Source organism: Nymphalis io, chromosome 13 (genome assembly GCF_905147045.1).
Source record: "Nymphalis io chromosome 13, ilAglIoxx1.1, whole genome shotgun sequence".
Classification (NCBI taxonomy): domain Eukaryota; kingdom Metazoa; phylum Arthropoda; class Insecta; order Lepidoptera; family Nymphalidae; genus Nymphalis; species Nymphalis io.
The window spans coordinates 8,329,269-8,354,881 of record NC_065900.1 but is presented as its reverse complement, the minus strand read 5'-3'; the positions used below and the strand labels follow the sequence as shown (position 1 = coordinate 8,354,881).

Genomic DNA, 25,613 nt, shown 5'->3' with positions numbered 1-25,613 from the left:
AATACACATGTGGCATAATTTCAATGAAATTAGACACATGCAGGTTTCCTCACGATGTTTTCCTTCACCGTCAAGCACGAGATGAATTATAAACACAAATTAAGCACATGATAATTCAGTGGTGCTTGCCCGGGTTTGAACCCACGATCATCGGTTAAGATGCACGCGTTCTAACCACTAGGCCATCTCGGCTTTTTTTTTTTTAAATACATACCCATTATATTTTAATGTAACATTTTTTTTCTCAAATAGATGTGATTTTTCACATTATGTTCTACTCCTTTATATATCTCATGACAAATAAATAATACATTTAATATAAATTGACCGTTCTGTCTTTAATGTTCGCATTACATTTGAAAATTGACTTTGATATAATATCTATATTTTTATGTAAAGTCGTTTGCCGTGTTTCGCTTCGAGACGATGCGTTTCCATAGTAGATAAGTAAATACTCCAATGAGATTTTTTAAGAATTACTGGCATTTAAAATTTGATTCATGAGGGGATATGCCATAATCGCCACGCTTGGCAGACGGGTTGGCGATCGCAGTAAGTTAGTCATAGTACTCAGAGAGACGCTGCTGCCCGTTCTCTGGTGTATATTCCCTCGGGTCGACTTCTACGCCCCCCACGGGATGAGATGGGGTGGTGATATTCGTCGCCGTCACCACACGGAAAATCCTTGGGGGAGGCCTTTGTCCAGCAGTGGACGTCTTTCGGCTGGTGATGTAAAATTTGATTTTGTTGTTTTGAAATTCAAACTCTCATAAGATTATATAGTTATATAACCACATGTATATACAGTTGAGTATGTAAAATTAAAATTATGCAAAATAATCTTTACACTGGACTTATTTCTCTGAAGTGCAGTATCAACGATCTCTTAGTTCTTTACGACGGATGCAACGATGCACTTTCAGATAGCATTCGACAAACCACGAACAATAATGAAGTCATTTGATTAAGATAAAAACTCACACATTTTATACTTATAAGCTGGTATTTAGACTTGACGCGAACATTTTGACGTTATATAAATAATATGTATACTGAATAAAATCTTTCGTTGTAGTTTAGTGCAATATATGAACAAATTATATTATGCGGAAATTAAACTAAGTAAAATTTACACGAAATTCATGTTTCCAGATGTTTTAAAACGATCAATAGGAAATGTAATGAGTATATACCTTATATGCACTCATACTTAGGCCTTGTAAATGACATTAAATATAAGCAAAGCCTTGCAAGCCATAACATCGTATCTTTTATGTCCTTTGTTCCTTAGTGATAAAGAGCATTATTGTTTACCGATAGATTAATTTATCAGAGAGTCAGCTTTGCACAGAACTCTCAGGCAGCAAAAAAACATGATAACTATGTCATTTGAAATAATTAATTAATATTATTTTCCATTACAATATATAAATTTATACCTACTGCTACTGCTACTTAGATACCTACTGCCAGGGGTGCAAGTCTAATATGCACCTGCATGCAAAAGTGCATCACGTCAACGTTTATGATGCTGAATATCATATTTAGGAGGGCGGAGATAAATGCATCTCTTTGTTTCGCGACTTTATGTACGTTTTAATGTGAGGTCGAGAGGTAACATCGTTGGTAGTTTACCGTCTTCGCGTGTTATATAATGATGATATTATATGGCAGAATTTATTTTGCGTTGCATTATATTTTCCGAGATTATATTTCTGAATTCCCACATAAATATATTTACATACATAGAAAAGTATCTCGTTTTTTATTTACAAAATCAAATAAATGTTAAAAAAAATCAATGTTAGTTATAATAGTAAATGTGGAATTATGTTCTCAACTATACTAAAACAACTATTTAAGTTATTAAACTAGAAAAATAACATTAATCAAATTATAGCTCATTGGTATACTGTATATTTGTTCCTAAAAATATTTGAAAACAAAAGTTCTAAAATAATTGTAAGAGCATAGAAAGGTGACAATAATGTGACTCTATCGACAAAAAATGAGCCATCACAGATCGGGGCACTGGAATTTTTCTACCTCGATTAATCCTATTAAATGCAATAAAAAGTTTTTTTTATTTCAAACGTCGATACCAAAATACGTTCAAACATTTTTCTCAATAAAATTGGATTGCATTATGAAACAAGTTTATCTGAATCGGTTATTGCAAATATTGCAATATGAGATAAGCTGGGGAGCGAGCAATGATTCAATATACGGACATATGTCGACCCGACTTGCGGACTTTTATTAAGCGGACTTATTTGGGAAACAATATACGTAGCGGGATTAAATACGAACACAAGGCTTTATTAACTTTTGTGAGAGTTGACAAAGGAACTACAAGTACAAAGAATTACCTACCATTTTGTCTCTGATTATCTCATGAACATCTTGTCTGAATGTCGCATTAATGTATACACTAATTAAACAAGTAAGAGTATGGCATCTATTATCATAAATAGAGAAATTATTTTTATAATTAGTTACTTTTGTCTCTGGCTATTAAAATGTGAAATCGGCCAATTCGGTTTAAAGAAGTCATATTGCCTAAGCAAAAATTGCGTATATTCTAATCCTGTTAAACTGTACAATATTCTCTAATTAGGCTACCAAGTGTAGCCATAGTAATACACATTCATTTCCTTACAATTAAGAACATGAGTAGTAGTACAATCGTAGTTGGAAGCAATCCGATACCATGCTCATTTAGACGGGTTACGGATTCTATTGTTTTGGCGAGAGACGTGTTTCTCATAGCAAATACCTCTTCTGAGAAAGGAGACCGTCTCCGTAGTTATGTATCCGGGCGTTCTTCGAAATAATTCTGTTATGTCATCGTGTTTTTCCAATTTATTGTCTAACTCAGTGTAGATAAAACTTTTTAATAATATTTAAATTAATTAAAAGTAAATATTGAATTTTGATGGTTCAAGTTATACCATAATTAATATAAGCTATTTATATTGTTTATATTTTACCACAAAATATAAATATAATCCACCTACATAATTTATTAAATGAGTGGTATAACCATTTTGTTTCCATAACAAACGTCTTTGATAAATAGCCAATGAATTAAATCTGTATATAAGAATCTTATTACATTCGTTACATCTGGGCTTGAAATTATTTTAGCTCCGCTCCTAATTCTGGTACATTTGCGATGAGCTTAACAAGAACGAGCGAGCGGCGCGCTTTTCATCTTTGAAGCGCAACATTTACATTTTCGTCTCATTTATTTGCTATTTCGGGCCAAGTCTCCCCCTCCATCCCGTTCCCCTCATTTCTCCCTCCAATGAATAAGTCTTGGCGTGCGTCAGACGCGAGAGTAAAACGGAATTGGGAAGGAACGCTCTATAAAGTCTAATTAACTTTGAAGTGAATGCACAAATGTAAGGAAATATAAAAAGACCCGCCAGGAAGAATTAACAACTCGACGCTCAGGCTACTGTATTTTTTATTTTATAAAATTCGACGCTGAATTCTATTAACACAAATTAGTTATTTCAAGTAACAATGAACATCCTTTAAAATAAATATAAATCTTTAAATCCAAATAAACATAAATCAAAACGGCTGAAATCATTTAGTCGATGCTTAGCGACAGAGGAAGCAAGATGGCGCATGATCAGAATGTAATCGTACGATTTGGACTTTTTATTAAGATATTTACGAAGAAAACCCTTCGTATTGTTATTCAGCGGTCGTCTCGTATAAAAATAACGCGTCCCTTAACGCGAGCCTTTTGTCTCGGGGCGGTGGTTTCTTATTAGAAATGATTTCGTGCCCACCCCCTTGTTTGTCATTCGCGGCTTGCTTTTAGCAGGATGCAACTGTTTTTTCGTGATTAAAATTCAAATGCATTGAAATATGCCGTGACAGTTGATATGAATACTAATAATCTTATTAATTGAAATGAAAGAACATGTGTATGCTCAACCTTAAAATATATAATTTCAAGTTATGTCTAGATGCCAAATAAACTATTTTATGAATTTATTTATCTTAACACGATAAAGTACCTACTTTCTTTAACAACAATAAATAATATAACATACGATTTAAATTTAAACCGTGAATTCAATCGAATTGAATTATACAAATCACTCCACATGTGAACTGTACCTTGATGTATTTTATGTGGCACGCATCGAGCCAGATTTCTGATAGAAAAACGCGCGAGCCCCGAACCACCCCCGAATATAAATCGCCTTGTTATATTTTCCGGAACATTGGGATTCATGAAGTTTGTGAGGCTTGAAGACACACATCCTATATGACTTTTTACGTTTATCTTTATCTATATATTTGCTGTTTACATAACGTATAGTAGGTACTTTAGTTTCTTTCCCAAATATAAACTTTCATCTGCTACTCGAATTTTATATATGTGTTAATGCAGTTGTGTGCAGATTATTCCTATATATGTCATATGTATACCCTTAAAAGGTACCTACGGTAATATGTGCAATTTATAACTTTAATAAATAAATATAGGTTAATGTTGTATTATTCGAATGTATGAAAAATTAAATTGTAATAAAAAAAAGGAACTATATGAATTTTATTATAATTATTTTATAACAGATTGTGATTACCCTAATAGAGCTTTGTTCTTAGAGCTTTAGGGAAAATGTTCCCCCAGAGATTATTACTCATTCAAGAAAATGTAAAATTATTTAATAGAAGATGATGCTCTTAAAATAAAAAAAAGTATTCTAAAATAAATTAATTAAAAAATTTTTCCCCTTAGTTTATTAATTATGAAATAAATATATGATAAGAATAATGTTCCATACAGCTTTTTTCTTTTTTTTATATAGAATAGGAAGGTGGACGAGCATATGGGCCACCTGATGGTAAGTGGTGACCAAATGCCCTTAGACATTGGCATTGTAAGAAATGTCAACCATCGCTTATAGCCAATGCGCCACCAACCTTGGGAACTAAGATTTTATTACACTAATTAATTACACTGGCTCACTCACCCTTCAAACCGGAACACAAGAATATCAAGTATTGCTGTTTTGCGGTAGAATATCTGATGAGTGGGTGGTACCTACCCAAAGGAGCTTGCACAAAGCCCTACCACCAGTAGTTTGGAATGTGCTTATATTTGCATCTACCGTAACCGTAACAGCCTGTGAATATCCCACTGCTGGGCTAAAGGCCTCCTCTCCTCTTTTTGAGGAGAAGGTTTGGAGCTTATTCCACCACGCTGCTCCAATGCGGGTTGGTAGAATTCACATGTGGCAGAACTTCAGTGAAATTAGACACATGCAGGTTTCCTCACGATGTTTTCCTTCACCGTAAAGCACGAGATGAATTATAATCACAAATTAAGCACATGAAAATTCAGTGGTGCTTGCCCGGGTTTGAACCCACGATCATCGGTTAAGATTCACGCGTTCTTACCACAGGGCCATCTCGGCTTATATATATTTGCATCTACTGTTTATTTATTTTTACACATTATTTGAAGTCAAATGAACGAGTGATTTTATTGCGAGTGATTTACTTGTATATTACTTTAAAAGCAATTGCATATACGTAAGATAACTTCATTTTATATTACCACATCAAATTTAAATTAAATCCAGAGTCCCCTTATCTTATAAATGCTAGTGAAAACGAGTTATTTGGCGACTCGGGTCCGAGTTATTATCGTTCAAATGTAAATTAGCTATTTTCTGCAGATATCTCTCAGAATATTATTTCTTTATAAGTGTAGGAGATGAAACCAACATCATATCTCGCAGTATTATTTTTTTTCAAAGCCTTCTAATTTACATATTATTCACATTTTGGTGCGAACTAAGCAAAGACGTTTTCTTGTCGCTTTATAAGGATTTTTATAAGACAAATATGATAGCTTCATGTCGTATAAATATTGGATAAAATGTCCTGCTTATGGGGTATATTATATACCACATTCCTTATTAAAGTATATATTAATTAAATACATTTTTAATCCGTTCGTAATATGTTAAATAAGAATAGCGACAAATGTTAACATATTTAAATAACAAACAAAAAGTAGTACAATTAGTATCCATAAAGATAAATTTCTTCAAAAATTAATTCAAATAACAATGGTTTGAGTGATAACAGAATAAAAATTAACAAAAGGAAAAGGATACAATAGAGCGGTTGCGTAACATAGAACAAAGGGTGAAAGGCGGTATGAATATGAATGAATTACTTCGCGAAATTGGGCCACGCTGAGCAAAGCATTTGTCCTTTCATATCTTTTGTACAATTTTTTATTTTTCAAATTTCTCAATGCTGTATAAAAGCCTCTTAGCATATATTAAAATAACAGAAGTTCGAAAGAGTTATTTTTATACTGTAAATTTTGACATACAGATTTCTAAAATTGAGCACTAAAATGTTAACACTCATAAGTGACATAGGTCGGTGTGCCTAGTGCGATTTATGGCATAAAAATAGTGCTTTCTAGAGACAATAATCGGAATTCCATAAAAATCGCAGTTAACGTTGACGCTACGGAATAAACAAAAAAAACTCGCACGTAACCTCGCTCTAAGCACACAGTTCACTCTAGTCAAATAATGTTAATAATATGAGATAGGTGTATTCGCTTTCAGATAAAATTATTTCACCACAAGTTTTACTACTCATGTGATACGTAAAGACGTAATTCCGTTGGGTTCAGACGAGTTGCTCAACTGTTTTGGGCGGGTATTTATTAAATTGCAAGGTTCGGACGTAACTTGAGGACAGCGTAAGCCCGTACCTTCTATTAAGGCCCGGATTATATTAGATTGTGCCTATAAAGCTTGCCACCGTTCTAAATAAGGAAGTTTAAAACTAGATAGGTACTTTAAGTTATATAATTATTAACATTTATTTAAACCTACAAAAATTATGTTTATTTTTTGTGTCTATTTTTGTGTGTGTGTTTATTTTTAATAGATATGATATTAAAAATGTATGTTCTTCTTATTTTTGTAAATTTCTGAAAACTTTAAGTAAATGTCGTAACAATCTTTTTTAAGTAAATACGATGCAAAAAAATCATAGATATAAATGTATCTTTAATCTATCGTTAATAAAAGTAAAAGCAATATTGCAAATAGGAACCTTATTTTTATAATGACATGTATACGACGCAAAAACAGCAAAAATCTATACCGCTTGAACGAACTTCGTCCTTGTTCAATAAATAAATGTAGGCGCAGTTAGCAAATAAAATACTCAGATTCAGTTTCTCTAGACATTGCGAATGGCGGTTTGCATACCAACCATCTCAGAACCTATTCATTTGTAGTATCTTAATGCGCTTAACATAACTAAACCTCGAATAATAATAAAATAAACAATTATACAAGTACCTAAGGCGGTAAATGAAATATTTTATATACCTACTTTTTATTTTGTTTTTATTAATTTTCATCTAAAAAATAAAGATATTCGATTTAAGTAAAATAAGATAATTTTAAATACAAAACGTTATTCAAGGAGATTTCATTTGAGAAACAATCGATTAAATTCAGTAAAATTACGAGACAGAAGATTGTCAGTTATGTTTGTGGAGACTGAATGTGCCGAATCGGTGAACGTCTAAGTGCTCGTAAATCTTGTAAGCTCTCCGCTGGATGAAAATAAGCGACATGACGCGATTGTTTTGAAAAAACCTATAGTAACATGTTATTACATGTCAACAATTTTATGCTTAGAATAAAAAATCCAAAACTGTTTTTAATTTTCATATCCATATTACAAAGAAAACACTTTAAAAAATACATTTTTAGATATTACCAATATTTAAGACTAGCTAAAAAATTTCAGCTATTATTTATATAGGTATATTACAAAAGCTGGACGCTCAACAATTATTAACTTGCAACACATTTTTTTAAATAATAATATGAAATAAAATATTGTGAAACCAACTTTAATTGTATCACCATAAAGCATAAATTCGTTCAACCGAGTGCTTCATTATAAACGAGCTTTCGGAAAGAAGAAACGGGTCCGTACAAACGGGCACCTTTTATAAATACATGGCGCGGCAACCATGTTGCTTTGAACGCCAATCAGAGCATTCCGCCGAGAGAAAATAATATGGCGGATAGCTATGGGCATTATCACTCCCTATTATTATATCAGATTAAGGACCGGCCGTAACGAAACTTATGGATCTTGGACTGTATTCAAAAATTTTAAAACCAGCGATACAGGTGACTGAACCGTTAAAAAATAAACTTTTATTAGGATTTCTTATAAAATATCTTGTGTTATACAGACGACAATTTTATTAAGCAATATCTCATTAAATTAATACGTGTACACAGATTTTTCAGTAGGTTATAATTGAAGTTACTCTAATTACGTATTACTCGTAAATGATGAAAATTAATCGCACTCACATGACAATAATAAACTAGGTTTATAGCAGTCATGTATTCCAATAACGAGATAACAGGCCAAGTGCAAGTGAATACTGACTAGTATATGCTTGATAAGTCAGAAATATAGGAACAGATGTTTGGGGTGAACGACCCTCACGACGATGCGCTCTTGCGGCGCTCTCTGTTGACTTATTTATGCGCCTACGCATGTAATCAATGTAAAAAGAGGAATATTTTACTAGGTAAAATTATGGAATGTAATGGACATTTTGACAAGAAAGTAATTAATTTATGGCCTTGTTGACACATTTGATTCATTAAGATACTCATATTGAATTGTTTGGTATTTCTATTATCAATACGATTAATAAGACATTCAAGAATATTGACATATATAATTACACATATTACTTAAATAATGAATAAATATAATCTATATTAACGAAATCTATATGCCTTCATAACTAAGTAAAATTACCCTCGCAGGAAAATAACCTTCGTTTCAAATGCAGTATAAAAACAACTTTAATAGACAGGTAGGAGGGCTGAAGAGTACCGGAGGTGATTTAAGAAAATTACATTATAAAAAAAGTAAAAGAAATAAGGAATAGGGTGCGGCTTCTTTCAAAGACATTATTATAAAATGTAAATTTAAATTCAAACATAAAGACCGCCCCACACTTGGATTATAATATAATAGGCAAAACGAATTCGAATAGAAATATAAACTAAAATTATAGGGACTCAATAGGATCAGGTGGAAGCGAATTACAGACGAGGCGGCAATAAAATAATCCTCTCACCTGCATAGAAAAATAACCTATAAGACAACAAACATTTTATAAATTTTATATTTTTATTTTTATAAATTATACTTAAGATTTAAAGAAAAAAACTTTTTTTCATACATTTTATGTATTATTTCATATATCTAAGTATCCTTAAAAAAGCTTCGGAATCAGTAAAGTCTTAGCTAACTTAAACATTTTACTGCCACCTTTTCTTAAATTGGAATAGCAGTCGGGTTGACTGTGAGCTAGAAGTTAAACAGTAAAAACTTTCTTTGTTATCCGATACTATCGGCAATGGTAGGTACTATTTCATTTGGTTCTATAGTTGAAGCGTTATATTTCGAAAGGTAAATTGCAAACTCGGGGTAAATAACTCTCTAAACTAGAAAATTTAAAATATATAGATAGCTGCTTTACACGTGTTTCATCAACTTATTTAGTTTAATTGCGCACTTAGCGAAGCTCATTCATAAACGCCTTAAGTTGCCTTGGACTCGATGATAATAGCCTTAAGATCGCCCTTGCACAGACCTTATTTAAATATTGTGTAAATAAACGAGTTTAAATAAACGAATAAGAAAAATAAAGATAAAAATATACCTCAATTTTCAAAGCGTATTAAAAGTGGCCTTAATTGTTAGTTATATCTAAATGGTTCGCTTAATTAAAAATGTTTTTGATGTGGTTTTGATAAAGGTTGCGTTTTACATAAGATTCCATATTTCATATGCATATATAAGATACGTTTTTATTATTTCTTAGTAAATAAATACGTTCCAATATTTATCAACATATAGCTAATATATGATTCTGATATGAGGAAATATATATTAACATTTTACTATTTAGTGATTCCTTATCTTAAAACAGTATTAACTATTCATTTATTATTAAATATATATTAACTGCGTATTTTTTTATATTCCGACATTTAAAATAAATAGTAATAAAAAATATATGCCATTTATTTAGTAAGAAAAATCGTACAATCTGGTTTTAATAACCCTCCATAATATAATTGTTAGGTAGGCTACACCCCAGATTCCACAGCCTCGGGCTGCAATTACAAAATATTCTGGAACGTTCCAATTAAAACGCTTATCCACAAAATTCCAAGCGAGCAAACTTTACAGATTCTCAGCAGTAATGGCTTCGCGAATTCTTTGGATATCTCATTCGCAAATGTTCTTTATTCTAATTTTAACAGAAAAGTTATTATCCTGGTAGGACGGGATTAAATTTCCAACCTATAAATTCAAACGGAATGATTTTTTGTTAGATTTTCATTTGCTACATATACAAAAAACCGTCGGCAGACGTTATCCTTTTTGGTGGCGCTGGTTTTATGTATTGGTGTAATATATACTAAAAAAATATCCGAAACGCGTTGTATTTTCTGGTACAAAGAGACCAAATGTTTCTTTACCAAATATTAAATAATTTAATTGATTCTCCATATCTGCTCAGTGAGATTTTATTTAAGTGTCCTCGTTTTAACGCTCGCTCTCAGGATACTTTTTCAATACCCATTTATAAAACTAATTATTTCAAAAATTCTTTTATTCTAAGATCTTGTAATAGTCATAATAGAAAATACAACCACATTGATCTGTTTAAAAATAGTTTAAGTAAATTTTATAATCTTGTGAAAAATACTTATTAGTAATTAACCATAACCATATTTACGTTAAAATTTTACTTTGTCATAAATAGTTATATTTTATGTAACATCAAAATTAGTCCACTTCCCTGTTAAAACAGTAGTGGAAACTTAACTGGCATAAGTGTTAAAAAATGATTATTATATTAAGTTGTAATATACGATATGCTGTATGTTTCCCTAATAAATAAAAAAAAAAAAAATAAGTGTTATGTACATTAGTCTAGTAGTTTTTCAGTTAGGTATTACAATTAAAACATTTATTAGTATAGATTTGCTTATAATTATACTGGTTATAAATTTAATGGTGGTAGGGCTTTGTGCAAGCTCATCTAGGTAGGTACCACCCACTCATCAGATATTCTACCGCAAAACAGCAGTACTTGATATTTTTGTGTTCCGGTGTGAAGGGTGATTGAGCCAGTGTAATTACAGGCACAAGGGACATAACATCTTAGTTCCTAAGGTTGACGCCGCATTGGCGATGTAAACGATGGTTGATATTTCTTACAATGCCAATGTCTATGGGTGTTGGTGACTACTTACCACCAGGTGGCCCATATGCTCGTCTATATAAAACGTAAACGTATAGTATAAAAAAAATAATTTTTTTTAAGGTTATCCCGTTGTACAATTTATGTTAAAATAAACCCTAATTAAATATTTATCGAGGAAATGTTTTTTAAACATAGATTAGTGAACGTGAAACTTTCTTCATAAGATCGCTACATGAGAGGCAAAAGAAATTACTTAATAATCCCAGAGGCGTCTGTCTCAGCACGAACCGACAATATTTAACTAAGAGTAATAATATAAAACAATATACCCATAAGAGTTCGCTACATAAAGTTCGCCCCGAGAATAAATGGATTACTTATGTCCGCGGCGCGCCATCTAGTGGGGGGTACGTGAAACTGTATGAGTTATTGTTATTGCAGGATTTTCCCGCTTCCGATATGTTTTCACTTACACCCCTCTTGTACGGAAACTCATAAAAATCTAAACGAAATATTCTATTGAATCGTTCGTGTTTTAAGGTACAAATGGTTTAAATGCGGTAAAGGACATGAAAAAGATTTCGATCTATATTCAAATTAAGAATTTTTAGATTGGGGTACATGTATTAAAATATTTTTATAGAACCGTATCTCTGATGTGTTATTTTAGTCGACGTTATAAAATATAAGCACGTAACATGCTAGATACTGGATTAGACAAAACAAATACCCATTTTGTGATTTATCGTTCAGTGTAAAGTTTAAAGATTTTATTGTTTCTTCTTTAAGGCTCTGAATTCATAATATTGAATTAGAAAGCACGGAAATTCATATTGTTTAAGAATTCTACAGATTTAGATATTTTCAGATTATTTTTCAGATCGATCTAACAGAATAACACAGACAAGCGGTATGTTTTGTTCTTTACAAGAAACTATATTTCGGTATGTAGCGGAATTTAGATTAAGAATTTATAGAGGTATTACGGCTGGTTTAGGCCAACCTAATTGAATTATTCTTACGTTATATTTTTAACCCTTCGCTTATTTTTAGGTACATGAAACGATTTCGATTAGAGGAAATATACATTAAAACCGTTTCATTGGTATTTATAAAACAAAACTTAGTATAATTTTATTTGCAATATGATTATAATTTCTTTCGCCATTACAAAGAGAAGCCGATACAGATGTTTTTAAACTCTTTTTTTATTAAAAACATTATTTATAACGACGGTGGTTTGCATGTTCTATATTTTTTTATCGTAATGCGATAAGCTAAATACATACAATCAACTGGTACAATCAGCTAGAAAACCACTTCTCGTTAATTGTACCGGTTTCATGAAAGCACGAACAGAAGGCCTGGGGCTTATTAGGGGGGCCGTAAAGATGCTACAGCGGACGTATATTTCATCGGCGCGGAACACCCGCGTCGTATGCTACCAATTACACCAATCATTGCTTCATCGACTAATTGCTGAAAGGCTGTGATTGTTACTAATGAATAAGACAGTATTTGTGTAGATTTTATTAATTATTCTCCCAGGGCACATTAGGTACTTAAACTAGGTAGGAAAATGCATTTATGCTATTGTTAATTCAAATTATAAACAAAAAACTAAAAGTAAATCCCGAAAATGATGATATACTTATCTAATATTCCTTACAAAATAATTGTTTTATCAAATAATAAAACACATTAATTGTACAATTATATATACTTACATGGTACGTGCATTTGGCGTTATGTTTTTTTAAATACTTATGAAATCGCCGAATAATTTATAAGCTCCACTCAAAATCGCTGTAATAAATTAAGTTGCCATAAAGTAGGTACTTAAGACGCAAGAACCGATTTTAGGTAACATTGAATTTTAAATAAAACTATGTACCGGACCACACACAGAGAATCCGGATTGAGTAGTTAACATTTTTAATTTAATGCAACATCCATTAAGTAGCAATAAAATTATTTTGAATTAGTTGAGATTATTTTTTAGTGCCTTGAATTTTAGTTATTTTACCGAATAACACGTATAACGATGCAGATCGTTAAACACGAGCTAAAATAATGAGGTAAGTCAATCACAAAGTAACTAAGTTACCATTATTGTGGTCTAACTATTTATTTTCTTGTATGTATTTAAATTTTGACATATTTTAAATGGATTAATGAGTAAATTAGAAACACGTGATGAGTAGTAATGTTGTGATTTTTTTTTATAGAATAGGAAGGCGGACGAGCATATGGGCCATCTGATAGTAAGTCACCAACGCCCATAGACATTGGCATTGTAAGAAATGTTAACCATCGCTTACATCACCAATATGCCACCAACCTTAGGAACTAAGATGCTATGTCCCTTGTGTCTGTCATTACACTGGCTGACTCACTCTTCAAACCGGAACACAACAATACCAAGTACTGCTGTTTTGCGGTAGAATATCTGATGAGTAGGTGGTACCTACCCATACGAGCTTGCACAAAGCTCTACCACCAGTAAATATATAGTGATATATCTAAAATGTTAACACCACTGGTAAGACAAAGCTATGTACATTTTTTTATAGTATAAGTAGGCGGACAAGCATATGGGCCACCTGACGGTAAGTGGTCACCATTACCCACATATATTTTCATTGTAAGAAATGTTAACCATCACCTACATCGCCAATGCGCTACTAACCTTGGGAACTAAGATGTTACGTCCGTTGTGCTTGTAGTCACTCACCCTTCAAACCGGAACACAAATTTCTGCGGTAGAATATCTGATGAGTGGGTGGTACCTACACAGACGAGCTTGCGAAAAGCCCTACCACCAGTATAAATGTTAAGACATTAAAACCCCGTTATTTAAAATACATAATATGTTCATAGCGAACTGTGTAAAGTAAAATCATGTAAACGTAACACTCCTAAGACTAAGACGTCTTTCGTTCTTTTTAATAAGAAGGTTTGGAGCTTATTGCACCACGCTTCAGTTGGTGTCTAAATAAGTGCAAGATTTATTTAAAACAAATGTTTCCTCAAAAGGTTTTCAACCAAACACAAGATGAATTATAAACCGAAATTAAGCACATGAAAATTCGGTTGTACTTGCCCCGGCTTAAAAAAACAACCTTCGGTTATGATTGCCATAACTTCCTACCACTGAGCAATCTCGGCTCGATATGTATTTCAGATTGTGTACTAAATGAAATAAGCTTATGTATCTATATAAATAATTAAAACTAGAATTGATTTTTTTTTTATAGAATAGGAAGGTGGAAGAGCATATTGGCCACCTGATGGTAAGTGGTCACCAAACGCCCTTAGACATTGGCATTGTAAGAAATGTCAACCATCGCTTATAGCCAATGCGCCACCAACCTTGGGAACTAAGATTTTATGTCCCTTGTGCCTGTAATTACACTGGCTCACTCACCCTTCAAACCGGAACACAACAATATCAAGTACTGCTGTTTTACGGTAGAATATCTGATGAGTGGGTGGTACCTACCCAGGCGAGCTTGCACAAAGCCCTACCACCAGTAAAAATTGATTAAATAAATGCATTAATCTAAAATGAAAACGATAAATTTTTTAAATTATACAATTTTATGTTTTATATGTAAAGAGATTAGATAAATAAAACATAAATATCTACCAATGCAAATTTCCATAGCTATCCGGTTTTTAAACTTGCTGAAAAATTGGCGCGACGCCAGCCGTCGCTTGCGCATTCACGCGTTATATTTTCTTTTACATAACTATAACATAACATTAAAATATAAAGTACAAATAATTTATACATTATAACAGAAAACACTACTTTCACGTTTAAAATCTTCGACTGTACTGACTTCGCGATGAACGGCTTTCTCTTTACTAGCAAAAAACTAATTTGAATTTTTGTACAAAATTGCAGGACGAGCTCGCCTTTCTAGGAAGCGCTTTTAAAATCATAGTGCTGTGTTGTAATATTGTTTTAATATTTAAGTCTAGAACACCTACTTAATAAATAAAGGTATAATTATATATATATATATATTTATCAATTTAATATAAGATTTATTGCAAAAAAATATAATGAATAAATATATGTGACTTATTTTATTAATTATTAAAAATGTTCTTGACAATACAATATTTAAAGGTAATAATAATATAATAATATCCAAGGACATTTTTCACACTCGGCCATCTGATCCCGAATTAAGCTTGTACAGAGCTTGCGCTATGGAAACCAGACAACTGATATACTATTTTTCTTTTGTAAATACATACTTATATAGATAATTACACCCAGACTCAGGACAAACAGATATGTTCATGCACACAAATATCTGTCCTGGGTGGGAATCGAACCCACAAACTTCGGCGTGAAAGGCAAGCATCCACCGACTACGCCAACCGGCTCGTCAAAAACTAGTCAAAGGTATACTTATTCTAAAAATATATATACTTATCAGGAACTTTAATAACTATTAGGTATATTATTTAAACAAGGACGCATCAAAACAGCATATTATATATATCCAATAAGTCAGCTTACGCGATATTATAATAATACGATGATTTTTCTTTTATGTTCTTTTACTAGTAACGAAAAAAACCCGTTTTAGGGTACAACACTAAAAATACAATAAATGTATGCATCAAATAAATAAAAACTTTATTTATATTTTATTTCGAGTACTTATTTTGTGTTGTTCTTGGATAAATGACCTGTACTGATCCTACGTAGAGCGTATGTAAGTATTTCGACGACTTTATTAATTAATAAAAAGGTAAATAATAAAATATAATATAAATAATAAAATTACTTTTATAAAGACAAGAATTATTGGAAAACTTATTGAATTTAAATATTTTTAAACTAAAAAAATTGTTCGTAATTTTAATAATTAGAATAAAACAGACTTATTTTTGAAAGCTTTATGCAAGTATTCGTGCGTAATACCGACTAATCATTAACTCTACAGCCAAACATCGATACAAGAGTATCGCTGTGTTTTGATTTGAATGGAGAGTGTAACGAGCCAAGCAGTATAGAATACAAGTGACATAAAATCTTAGATACCGTGATTGGGGACACATTAACGGTGTAAGAATTGCTTCTTTACTGTGCTAGTGTTTGAATTCAGTGATTTTATTTTAAACGCCATCTATCGGTGTTGTCTCGAACTTCTAAAAGGTTAGATTAACTTTAGAGCTTTTTGTATAGTATAATACAAACACATGTAGAGCATAAATTTAAAATTGTTATTTATGTTTAATTCTACTAAAGTATAATATTTAAATTTTTTTTAAGTTAAGGTCAATCAAAAAGTATTTAAGTATTAATTATACTAATATTTATTAGTTACTTCAATTTTTTATGCATAATTTCCAAATTAAGATTTTTAAATTTTTAAATTTTAGAAATCATAAATAATATTTTATTCCATAGCAAGCTAATGGGAAAGCTGTTTTAAATTTTTTTACCTCTGTATTTTTATATATAGATTAAACATTTTCGTTTTATTTAGTGTTATTTAGATACAGTACAGATTAGATAAATTAAACTTAAAAGCGCCATCTTTGTAGCGTTAGTGAAACTACCACGTATAACCAAACGATAGCAGGTCTGGTCAACACTTTGATGCTAATTTAGTTTTTCTTTAACTCAAAAACATAATACTAAGTCAATTTTTTGAATGATGTTATCTTTTAAGATCATGTAGAATACATGAAATATAACAATAACATGTAATTTATTTATTGATAATTGTTTAGTTATAATATTAAAAATGCTAACTTTTATAAAATATATTTCATAAAACAATTAACTGCACGTACTTAATTATTAGGTACCACAGAAAATATTTAAACTGAAAATAAGTACTTTATATATGTATCGTAATATAATATTTTAAGCTGCATCTTATGAGTACTGTAAACTATATTGGATACCATTATTATGATTTATTTTTTACCCTTTTAAAAATGAATATTCCTTATAAAAATTAATAATCAAATTGCTTACAGTGCCCGACATCTGATCTGATATACCCTCCCTCACGCAAGTAAGATTAAGCTCACACAGTCACAAAAGCTTTACATGTGTGCTCGAAAATTCAGGTGCCATACCCGTTCTCCTCGCCGCCATGTTTGTTTATCTGCCTTCTCATTCTAACTCGAAGAAAACTATACGTGCGATGTGAATTGAAAAATGTAGTGTTATCTCATTCGTTCAGAGTAGTGGCATCGATAGCAGATTGGGTTCTTTTGATTTGAGTAGGGGAATGAAAAATTTAAAAGTTCCGCATGGCGGAATGTTCGGCGCATGTGAAAGATATTGGAATATTTTTCGTTATGGCTTCAAATAAATTTGATACCTAATTACGGCAATCAACTGAATTTTAAATTTTATTTTGGAATTCTATTGAACTTATTAGATTAGGTGCATGCATAAATTATAATAGCATACCTTATAGGCAGCGTTTTGCAGAATTCTAACAAGCCTTCTTCTTTAAACCATTTTGATGAAATCTGAAAAAAAAACAAATATTTTGTAAAACCATCTAATAAATAATCTTATGTAAATAGTTATTATAATTTAATTATTAAAACATAATGGAATAATGTAGTTCTAAAGTGAATATGGTTAAAATAATTTTAATCAGAATATTTCTAATCAAAAAAATATTTCGTGTCAGTTAATTTTGCACACTTACAAAGATTTTACTCTGCACTTCCTAAGAGTAACTTGTAAATAATACTTTAAGGCATGAATACTTTCTACAATTATAAGAAGGGGCCTTATAATTGTAGAAAGTATTCATTATAGATATGGGATGTATTTACAAATAAATAAATAATTGTAATATAAGTTATGAATATAACTCTATAATGTGTAAATATCTACCTACCTTAGCAAACTAAATGATTTATTAGAAATAAAAAACGCAGCAAGGAAAATTGCACACGAAGCCCATGAATTAAATTAAGAACGTGACAGAACATATGAAATATAAAATTAATTCAAGTTCGTCCTTTAAAAGTTTAAATTTAAATGACCTCAACTCACGGTAACCTTAAGACGCAGCTGTTCTTTAGAACAAGCAACTCGGCTCATAAATTAAACGTGTAGGTACAGTGCACTAACGTAGACTATTTACAGCCATATGCGATAATCTCTACTAAGTGCACATTTTACAGTATCCAAGACCTTACCACTTCACTTTATGGTAAGCTAAGCAAATATTAATGGTGAATTTATGACTGCTCTAAAATAACTATGGCCTTTCTTTAAACGTGTCCGTGTTTGTGTACATTACGTACGTAATGTACGAAAGTAACTAAAAATGGTAAGTCGAGTGGTATTTACTCTATAACATTAATTACTATATTCTTATCAAAATAGAACCGCCGTAAAGTATTTTTGGAGGGAATTTCCAGAACTGGTGACTCAGTTAGTATGGATATTGAGTCCCGTTATCTTTAATTAGTGAAAATATTTTAGCGAGCATTATATAAATTGTAAGTTTAATTATTTTGATAATAATTATATGAATTGTTTAATTTTGAGTGGTTCATATACACACCTACTTAATTTATAATTCAGTATAAAGATACCACCTACACGAGAGGTTAGTTAAGCTTTTTAAGCAGTGTCTTTCGAATCAAAAATAAATTTTGAATATAAAGAAAACATCACGTTTCGGAATAACCATTAGGTACACCTCTAAAAGGTTTTTTTGTGAACAGAATTCCACGTGCTTACACAACAAAACTTTGCAGCAAGACTGCAAAGTTGCAAGAATTTATATTGCTTACGATAAAAAGTAATTTACTAGGCAGCCTCACGGAGGTCACGACGCAGCGAGGGCCCGGGCCTCTTCAGTCACACACCCATGATTGATATGCAATAAACTAAATTTATTACGAGACCGCCATAAACGCGACCATGAATCGCTAATCATCTATTAATCGCGAAATAACGCATCGACACTGTCGAATAGAACTTAAAAGAACAAGCGATAAAGATTAATTACGCTTTATTTCTCGTGCCTTAATTATTTACTCCATGATATAAATCCATTAAAGCATACGGAAGAAGTCACAATAGTCCATAACCTACCGCAAAACTTTGACATTACAACGACTCGATTGTTTCAATGTTTATCAAATAAAATTTATAGTACCAAAGGTTACGAGTGCAGTGTGTATGGTCGTCGACCTTTAAATTGCCTGATTACGCATTTTTAATGGCTGAGCGGGATTTTGTTGATATTTTATATGTGCCGATAAGAATCTACTCATTGTTTCAAATGCCGCTTATAATTGGATTTTAATTCTTTATTTGACATCTACGTTATATATATTTATTAATTTTTATTAAAAGAATACATTAAATATATCGTACAAAAACAGATTGACGTTTCTTAAATTAAAGCCATTACTATTTTATTTTTAAGTTGTACTAACCTGGGGTTTGAAATAGGACCTCTAAACTAAGAAGGCTGTCAATGATATTAATATAACACAGTGCCAAAAATACGACCACAAATAGGGCTAGCAAAGCATATAGTAAATATTGTTGTTATGATCTTATTCGGATCTGGAAACGAATCGACATATTATAATATATAATATCCACGAGGACTAGAATAGACACAAGACTAGATAGCGTATTGTAAGAAAAGCGTGTAATCCGCTCCATTCAAAGGCGCAACCGTATCGATCGCCCAAACACCGGTTGTTTAGTGATGTTGTAAATCAAATCATCAATTATCGACAAGCGTTTACACTCGTGACGCCGCCGTGTAAACAATCTGGACGTTAAAACTGCTACCTACGTTTTACGACTATTCAATTTGGGGGAAAATCGATTTTATTCGCTTGATTTCTAATCGATTCACGTATAAAGTTGCTCGTAGATTACGTTAGCGCGCGTATTCTAATTTTTTTTACACAAGGAAGTGGTTGGCGGATACGCATGGTTGGATGCAGGGGCTGGATAAACAAAATCGAAGCTAGTTTGTTTAGTTATTCCTTAAACCTATTCTCAAGCGAGAAATGTTAAAAGTAGCTATAATTAATTTAAGCGCGTAATGGTATTTGATTCTTATATCAAATATCTTTTGATTCAATAATTATAAAAAGACACCTATAAATTAACCGTCATCAAACCCTGACTAACATTGAATCAATTTTAATATATGTGTAGGTAGACAACATGACTACTTCACTATATTTTACCATTCGATACATAAGCAAAGTTACACCTTACAAACTTTTGAAAGCAAAGGCAATATAATATAAGTATATATAGTAATTACGGTTCAGAGATACAAATTAAGCACTTAAGAAAATAATTCAATTACGATTATTTCTTTAACAATTGTTATTTTAAGACAAATTAAAAATATATAATAGGTGTTTTCTAATAAGTTATAAAGATAAAACCAACTTACCGGTACAATGCATTTCGTATCACTATGTGTAATTACAACAATCTTCAGCCAGTGTTTGTAAAATTACATTTTATGAAGACCAATTAAAATTATAACACTTAAATAAAGTTAATTCACGAGCATGCGTTCAGTGAAGAGCTTTTAACTAAACTGAGACCACGCTCATCCACAATAATTGTATTCTACATTTATGCCGCTAACAAAACACTAACAAATTGATATGTTTATCTACAAAGGACAATAAATTCATTCAGCGACGGCCCACCCTTTAGTGTAGGGATCCACCCTTCATATTTAAAAAAATTACAAAATATTACATAAATAATAAAAAAGTCCGTTCCCCCGACCAGACCCTATCTATCTTTGTGATAGATAATTTTGGTCGAGTCATAGTTCCGGTGAAATGGTCTGTAAAGCACGGATGATAAAAAGTCATACATTATTCATTATACATATTTAAAGTATATACATACAAATAAATAATGTAAGAATTTTAAGAAATATTTGTTTGACAATTCAATATAGAGATACGTTTTTTTTTTTTAATTTTTATTTTATTCTAAATTAAATGCATCTACTCGTAGGTAGGCAAGTAATTGATTAAGCGAGTAATTAAGAAATATTATTATTTTTATACTTTAATTAATTAAAAATTATTTTATCTACTCTATTTATTTAAATAAACGAGATCATGTTATTTATAATCATCATATTTACTTTTATCTTTATTTTTATATTTATACGTAATTTTTTTTTAATATATATAATTTAGGTATTGCTCCTTTTTTAGTTAGGTGAGCCTTTTTGTTTAAAAAATCAGTTCTAAATAGAGGAATATAGAAATTGTTAATATTCCGCAATTACGTTATTTTACATCTCAAACAAAAAGATGATCAATAATTTAAAACAACTAGGCACTGTTTTGAAAAGAAATAAAGTAAAAGTTTAGTAAGAATTTTGTAATTACGACAGCCCGCATTATTTTTTACAAACATCCACCCTTTCACAGCATTTAATATGGACGTCAATTAAATTAAATCAGGTTTTTATATTTAAAAAATAGGGGTATCTATTCTATGTTTTAATTTCGATTGTGATAGTTTGATGGGAAAAGTTTTAATAGCTTGGTGCCCGTGTGATTGTAGGCGACAGCTAATTGGTCATGAGAGACCCGCGAAAGGGTGGAAAGTATGGGGGAAGCTTTTAGACACTTAATGATAATGGAAGATGGTATTTACGAAAATAGTGCTTGTATAATATGAAACATTTTCTATTTAATAAATTTAACATAGAGATTAAGATTAGTCATTAAGAATACGCCGTAGGCATAAATTATTTTGTTTAAAAGAATTTCTAGTTCTAAATAAAATTTGTATTTTCTATATTATATTGCTTTTAACCTCATTTTACTTAGATAGTAAAAAACGTTCAATAAATATTTAAGTGGGTAGGTATTTTGAAGTTTTGTACCTAAATGTAAATAACATATTTTCTGAGACTTGTTTTATACATGTACCAATTTGATTTAGGTTTATAACATATTATTAAATTTCAGTATAATTTAATGCAGCCCTCCAGTCCTTAAAAGTACGTACCAACGAGAATCCGAAGAGGTATGCAGCCGATTCAGATTACCCGGCGTCTAAAATTAAACAGAGTTTTTTGTTACCGGTTAGTTTAGAGCACTAATTTTGAATGTTTACGACTCGTCCGCCAGATCAACCCGTTCCAGAATCCCACGCCACCGAAATGTCCCTTCACACGAGTTTCGAGTGCGTCGAACTTCAGTGAATTGTACAATAAATGATATCATACCTCTAACATACTAAAATTGGTTGTGACATGTAAAATAATTGCAAATAAACTCCCATGTAAGTTGATTTTATTATCCGTTACAAAAGTCACATAAATAATAAATAAATGTATATTTTAGCCAAGTCATAAAATAGAGAATTTATTATATTTACTGAACATGATTTGATAAATTTGACACCGTGTTTGAATTCAAATTTATAATTAAAAAATTATCAATTGAGTAGAGATGGTTACTAGGTAATATAATAAAATGTATATAAGTAAACAAGGTCACGTGCGTGTGAAAGGGTCTAATTCATTTCCATTTACCTCCTACACGTTGTGTTATGTTTGGAGCATTATCGAAATAACGTTGAATAAATTTTATCGACAATGCTCGCCACGAACCCGTCTCAAGAGTTCTCTGATTGGACAAGAGCATACTCGAACGGAATATGTAAGTGCATAATCGTGTAGTACATAAAGATATATCGGACATTTTATCCAAAAACTTCATCGTATATTCAATATATAGATACTTTATTATTTTCTAACAAGCTTTAAACTTTTTATATATACCTATCGTTCAACCAATTCAAGATTATCTAACGAACTAGATACTTTTACAGTTACAACGACTTCGCGCCTCGGAACTGGGTATAATAAATTTAAATATTCATGTGTTATTAAAGCAAATTGTTATTTAAACGGTTATTAAATAAGACACATAATTAGGAAGTAATAATCGCGAAACAACTATGAAAGTCAATGAAACTCGAGCCGTAGTACGAATGCCTAGATTTTAATCGCATTGTAAAGCGGGCACGCGTTGGGCAATCATAAGTTATTCGTTATAAATCCCAACTTTTTATGTACCACTAAACTGTTTTATTGGTTATTAACACGTGTTTGAACGACTAAAAGACTAAAACATTTGTAGAAAAGTACGATCATTAACATATGAGTGTGATGGATTACCATTCTGATATTTCGGTTTATATTATGGCTCACCAGGTGATTATGGCTATATTTTATTTTATTAGTAAAGTAATTTAGTACATTGTTGATTAGTACGTTTATGTTGTATCACGAACATTTAGTTCAGGCGGTTTTGAGATCTTTATTATTATGATTATTTCATTGACATTAATTAACGGTAGGTATAAAATAGTATTCACGTTAACAAAACGTAACGAAAAAAATATGTATGGGTTCGTAAAATTTATGAATAGGTCATTTTTATTTAGATCAATAAACAATCAATGGTGAAATTAATACTTAACACAGCATCAAATTAACATTAATAACCGGCATAAATCAATTATTCGTTTCAAACACTCATCGACTTTTAAATCGTAATAAAATGTACAAACGGCAGTCAATTTATTTATTGCCTTAAAGTTGTAAAACGATATTACACGCCATAATGACGTGCGTTATTGGCATTTATTTTAACCATTTTACCATCATTGACCACTTTATCGTTTATGGTAATAGTCAAATTAATGTCAATTAATATAGTTAAACTTGTGATCCACAGGTTTGTGTTATAATCGAACTGCTAACATATAAAACAAATACATAAATATTTTATTCTATATACTTCCCTTTTGGCTAAAAGTAGGATAAAGTAGGTTCAAGTGATAAAGTACGCCAGTTCTGTGTATGTATTTTCTAAAGCAAAATTAGCTTCAACATTCTCACAGAACCCGTCAGCCAAGAAGGTATATAAGGCAAGGAAGTATATAAGGCAACATTGTTGTACAATATACCGCATGCGTTGAACCATATAAATTTGCGTCTGATTTATTTATTACTCGTACGAAATGTCAACAATGAAACCATTTTAAAAGTGAAACGAAAAGGATTATTCAAAGGGTGTCCGAGCATTGTACCTTTGCCCGGTTATGCAAATCAGTACGCTGAAACCGAAAGTGTGGCTTGACAAAAGCACAATACTTGCGTAACCTTTTCATAAATTATCTAAACGCATTAGATAAATTACGACCCTTTGTTAAAAAAAAAAACTAGTTCGAATGAAACAATACACTGAAATCATTGCTCATATTGTCCGTCTTGTCCTTTTCGATTTGAAAGGGTAAGATTAGCATAAGGTACACTTCGTATATAAATATTTCTGTATTTTGCGGGAAACGAAAGTAATTTCGGTTACGAAAGCTTTTAAATATGTACATGTTAATAGTACAAAGTCGACTCCGATGCGGAGTAGTCATTGCGTGATTTTTGCATATTTCGAGAATGTTTGAGTTATCGTGGAACGTGAGCACGAATAGAATCCATAAACGCGATCGTGTCATACACATTTTGATAAGTGCGTTACCAGTGTAGTGATTTATATTCAGGTGTATTCGTGTTACCGGATAGTTAAGTTTTTACGGTCACGATAGTGGGGCTGAGTGGAGTCGACGATTTGTTTATCGGTTATGGCGAGGCGACGACAGGCGATGACGCGGTATCAGAGTCATGTAAAGTAGATCTCTTTATGTGTGTCACCTTTAGTGCCCTGTTTATTGCCTTTAGGTAACGCTTGTATCAAACATGGGAACGCGGTTCGATTGAATATTTCATTTTGAAATGTGCGTTTTACCTATATTATATGACAGTTTTTATTTCTAACTAAACCTAAGTCAAACTATTTATGTTTACTTAAATATAATGTGAAAATATTTTAAAATGTATAATCTCTACAGTATGAAAAAATGACACATATATAGTTTATAATAAAGAATGAAAACATTTTTTAAGTTATAATAAACTATTATCAACGTTTTCTGAATGTGACCGCAATTTGTGGTATTAATACAAGATGGCATCGAAGCCGTACAACGTCATCCGTCACTATTGTCATAAAACAGAGACGCTGGCTAGCATGATTTCTTTCTCAGTGTATAGCATAATAGAAATGACGTCGATTCGTACAGAAAATATTAAACAAAAATATATCTTTATATTTTTAGCAATTAGAAGTTACTTTAGGGTTTTTACTTTGTTATACATGTCAATGTTACGAATTATCTGAT

The 25,613-nt window shown here is 31.3% G+C and overlaps 1 protein-coding gene across 2 annotated transcripts in view; it reads right to left on the bottom strand.

Moving 5' to 3' along the window:
* Positions 1–25,613, bottom strand: part of LOC126772644 (homeobox protein abdominal-B) — a 51,297-nt gene that overhangs the window by 19,164 nt on the left and 6,520 nt on the right. For both annotated transcript variants that reach the window (XM_050493041.1, XM_050493042.1), the window contains exon 2: positions 17,790–17,851. The gene's annotated coding sequence lies outside the window, so the exon portion shown is untranslated. The remainder of the gene's footprint in view (positions 1–17,789; positions 17,852–25,613) is intronic.